This window comes from Oxyura jamaicensis, chromosome 4 (assembly GCF_011077185.1).
Source record: "Oxyura jamaicensis isolate SHBP4307 breed ruddy duck chromosome 4, BPBGC_Ojam_1.0, whole genome shotgun sequence".
In the NCBI taxonomy this organism is placed as follows: Eukaryota; Metazoa; Chordata; class Aves; order Anseriformes; family Anatidae; genus Oxyura; species Oxyura jamaicensis.
Genome location: NC_048896.1, coordinates 95,584,375 through 95,589,039, shown reverse-complemented (window position 1 = coordinate 95,589,039; position 4,665 = coordinate 95,584,375). Strand labels below are relative to the sequence as shown.

At 48.1% G+C, this 4,665-nt stretch overlaps 1 long non-coding RNA gene across 1 annotated transcript in view; it reads right to left on the bottom strand.

Annotated features, from left to right (window-relative positions):
• Nucleotides 1–4,665, bottom strand: part of LOC118167165 — a 12,054-nt gene that overhangs the window by 2,948 nt on the left and 4,441 nt on the right. Inside the window, exon 2 of the long non-coding RNA XR_004750985.1 lies at nt 1,904–1,906. This is a non-coding gene — a long non-coding RNA (uncharacterized LOC118167165). The remainder of the gene's footprint in view (nt 1–1,903; nt 1,907–4,665) is intronic.

Genomic DNA, 4,665 nt, shown 5'->3' with positions numbered 1-4,665 from the left:
TTATTTTATTTTATTTTATTTTATTTTATTTTATTTTATTTTATTTTTTTATTTTTTGAGGGGAGAAGGTGTTCTTTTGAGGTTCCAAGCCAATTAAAAGACTCTGAGAAGAACTGTCAGAATCTAAAGCTTCATAGCAAGCTTGTCTCCTGTGACTGCCATTTGCCAGAGGAGACCTGGTGCGGGACGAGTGGCGACGGCAGGGAAGGGACATCAGCACGAGGGGGGGTGCGGGGTCCTGCGGATGCCACCTCTGTGGGTGACACAGAGTCCGCCAGCGAAGGGCCATGAGTAATTTCCCAGGGGAGAGGGATGATTTGCAGTATCTGGTCTGTGGAGAGAAAGCACTCTAAAAGAACTAAAGAAACTTCCCTTCTCTTCTACTGCTTCCTTATGGATGGCAAAATAGCAAATCATCACACACAGTAAAGTCCTTTGTTTTTTCCTCCAGCATGGATTTTTATTTTATTTTATTTTATTAATTATTTTATTTTATTTTATTATTTATTTTATTTTATTTATTTTATTTTTATTTTATTTTATTAATTATTTTATTTTATTTTATTTTATTATTTTATTTTATTTTATTTTATTTTTTTATCAGGTGGAAGAAAAGATCATTTTCCTCAATCAAAAGAAATCGCATTACTAAAATCTTACTTTTCCAGGACGATTCAACCCAAAACGCTCCAACATTTTCACGCTTTTTCTACACCGAAACCCTGGTTCTGAGTTTTTTAACTTCAGAAAAAGTCTTTGGATGATTTGTTTGAAAGGATGATTTATTTGAAATCATTGAGAGTCGCTTTGAAATTCGGGAAACGTTACTGGCCATGTTTCTGTAGCCCTGCGGCTGCCCGTGGCCCTGGCTCTGGGGTGACAGCTCAGGGTGCCGTGGGACCCGAGGGACACCGCCAGCCCCCCGGGGGGACACGAGCCCTTCCTGTCATTACTCACCTCTCTAGGCCAGCTCACGAATGTAAGAGCCTCACTGAGGAAGCTAATTGTGAATTAATTCTCTGCGATAATGAGGCGGCCCTCATTACTAACCCCTTTCAAAAGGCTTCGCGCTAATTCCCTCTTCCGGATGCGTTGGCAAACAAGAAAACAAGACGCTTTTTGGGTGGATGAAGAGGGAAAACAGGGGAAGAAACTACAAATCAGTGGTGTTCTGGGGAAGGCTTCGGAAGCTCTACAGCTGGACAGCAGGATGCCTCCGCAGCCCGTTGTCTTGGTTAAGAGCTGCTTCTTGCTCTGGGTGGGTTCTTATTTGAGTTAAACTGAAAGGAAGCAATTTGCAGAAAGCTTCATCGGTGCTCATGCATCTGTGAGCTCCTGAGAGCCTTTTGACAACGTTGCTGGCTTTTATTTTTTAACCCAAGCGGACAAAGGCAGTTCATTAAAAAGTGTCTAAAAATGGGGAAAGACAAGGCAAGGCAAGGCAAGGCAAGGCAAGGAAAAAAGCCTTTTAAGTTTGGAAGGGATGCTGCCATTTACTGAAAGTCTCATGATGTCAATCCACAGAGATGCTGATTGCCCCTGGAGAGGGGAGACTGCCATTACGAGGTGCAGAGGGGGTAACGTGCTGATTTATGCAGCGTGCCAGCCTGTGACCCCAGCAGGATGGCTGTTAACTCCCAGCAGTGGAAACCGTCGCTGCTCCAGGGAGCCCACAGTCTGAGCATCATCCTGTTGGCTAGGGAAGGAGGATGGGGAATGTGAACCGAAGGTTTAAGGTCAAAAGATAAAGTGCTGTGCGTGTGCGTGGACCAGCAGGTAGATGGTCAGCAGGATGGAGAGGTGGAAGCTACAGGGATGAGGTGCTCAGCAGCAGCAAAATTAAAGGAAGATGTTCAAGAGGATGTGGTGCCCTGTGTCCTGCCCCAGTCCCTGGTTCTCCTACGTCCTTTTCCCAGTGAAATGAGGGTAATGATGTTTGACCTCTAACGGGCAAGGCAGGACTTCCCTGGGAAGCAGGAGCTGAAGCCATCTGCCAGCAATAAGTAGAATATAAACCCATGAGCTCCGAAACAAAACTGTATTATAACCTCCTTGATTCTAATTAGAACTTTGGTCAAACAGAAAGCCCCCAGAATTTCCTGTGGGATGCTTTGCATCCCCACCCCCTTGCCCATTTTCAGCTTCCTCTCGCAGACACGGTTTGCTGCAAGGAATTTAACGCTGCAATTAGGAAAAGCCATCGAAATACCAAGAAAGGGATTGCCTGGAGGTCACACGGGGATGGATATGGAGATTCCAGGAGGGAGTCACAAGGAGACTTCTGCCTCTCTGTCCTTGGTGCCACCTTCCTTTTTTTTTTCCTTCTTCCCCACCTTTTTTTCTTTTTCTTTTTTTTTTCCTTCTTTTTTCTTTTTTCATTTTTTTTTTCCTTTTTTTTTTTTTTTTTTTTTCTTTTTTCTTTTTCTTTTTTTCTAGACTGTCACAGAATCACAGAAGGTTAGGGATTGGCAGGGACCTTGGAAGATCATCTAGTCCCTCCTGACTTCTCTTCTGCTCTGGTCTGGCTGCTCTCCTCCCGCTTCCCCCCACCTCCACAGCCTCCTCTTTCTCCAGAACCACACAGCCCCTGATACACCCAAGGCCGTGCCATAGGGTGGCGGTTTTCTGCTGGCAGAAACCCAGTGACATGGGGACATGGTCCCCACAGAGCCGCGAGGACACCAGCTCCCCGCGATGCTCCAGCTCCCAGCAGCAGCCGCAGCAGCGAGTCCCCGCGCTGCAGAGCCCGTCCCTGGCTTCTGGCAGGGAGGTGGTGGAAAAACCAAACATCAACAATAACCTGAACCCGGCAAAGCCCAGAGGTGCCACTTGAGAGGCAGAGTAGCCGGTGGAGTTCAGCAGAATATTCTCGGGTAGCAGCAAGGTTAGTTGCTCCCTGGGGGCAGGTGGGTTTGCTTACTTACTATTAGTTTCATGCTAGAAAAACATTTACTGGAATTTTTAGTGAATTATGCTCAGATGTGCCTGTGGTCAGTCCCACGGCTCACCGAGTTGGTGTTACCGCGGTATAAAGGCAAACAAGGTTTCCAGGGCTTCCTTTGGTCAATAAAAAAAGCCATAAATGAAATATATGGAGCAAAACTGATAAGCGTGGAGGAACGACGGCTTTGTTCGGGGACCCAGCGTTCAGCTTTCCTCCTCCTTCTTTTACAGCCAAGGGGAAAGCTAACACCCCCCACTCTGCTGAGGAAGTCAGCGGTGTCGCATGCAAGCGCTGAAGGTCTGGCCGTCCCCATCCGAAGCCGACGTCCCCACCAGCTGTCCAAAGCCGGGGCAGATCGCTCTGCAGGCAGAGGAATTCCTCAGGTGCGAGGGAGCAGGTCGCTGAGTTTCCACCCGGGCCGGTGGGTGGTTAGCCTTTGCTTTACGCCACGGGGCAGAGGGATTTACAGCCTGCCTACCACAGCGGCGACCCAGCCCAGATGAAGTTTCTCAAAGCCGGTGTGGAACAGGTAAAAAACAAAGGAACACCCCACGCTGGGTCAGCCTGGTCACTAGCGCCAACTGCAAAATCGGTGTGGCAATTAAGCGCTTTTCATTTTTCCAGCGGCGAGAGCAATTAGCTGTTAGAACACGATGCTCTGAGGGCCGCGGTCACATCCTAAGCTGGGCCTTGGGCTCTGTTTTTCATTTATTTATTTATTTATTTTAAGAAATGGGTGTCAGTACTGAACATCTGGATCAAACGAACCCTAAGGACTCAGGATCTGGCTCAGATAGAGCTTGGTTGCTTGGTGGTGAGCAGACGACTGCCAGTCGGCGTGCATCATTCAAGTGATGCACCGCTGCCTGCACATGGTGCCTGGCATGTCTGAGGACCTGGGAGGGATCTTCCCCTGCTTTGACCCTGTTTTAAGACCCAAAACCAGGTCTGAGAACAGCCAGGGTGACTCCCCAGGGTGTGCCAAGTCCCCACCTCCGTGTGCTGGGACGGGGACTGTGGGAGCAGACTGCACCTCTTGGTGTTCATGTCTCAAAACCAACGCAACGAAGGGAAGGAGCGGCCTTTCCCTGCCTGCTGCAAGGGAAGCAGATGCAAAACACAAGAATCCAAGCAGCTATTCCTCTCTCTGCTACTGACTTCCTGAGTGGTTTTGGTTAAATATCTTCACTTTTTCCGCGTCCTCACAAAAAGTGAATCAGAGCGGGCTTTGAGAAGGAGGAACGAAGTGGGGTTCAGGGAATCCGTGTTCCTTTTATTTAATTATTAAACTATTTAAATTTTAATTATTTTATTTTCTTCTGTTTTATTTTCTTCTGTTTTATTTTCTTCTGCTCCTCTTCCTTCTGTGCCACAGGGGCTGGTGATGGCACTTTCCTGCCCTGGCGGATGCAGCACGTGGAGGTGACTTCGTCTGGTTGCAGGAAGGGCCCAGACGGCAGACTGCAGAGCAGGGCTGTCTCTGGGACAGGACGTTTTTCTGCCGACCTGGCAGAGGTGTGTGGGGATAGCTGGGCTGTGCCTCCCCCTTGCCTCCCTTGCCCTGTCCCCATGCCCCATCTCTCGTGACCTTGGCAGAGCTGAGCTCCCCCTTCTCCCTCCATCCACCCAAAGGAGGAGACAGAAGCTGTTCACAAACCACCACAAAACATTCTTTTTCTTTTCTTTTCTTTTCTTTTCTTTTCTTTTCTTTTCTTTTCTTT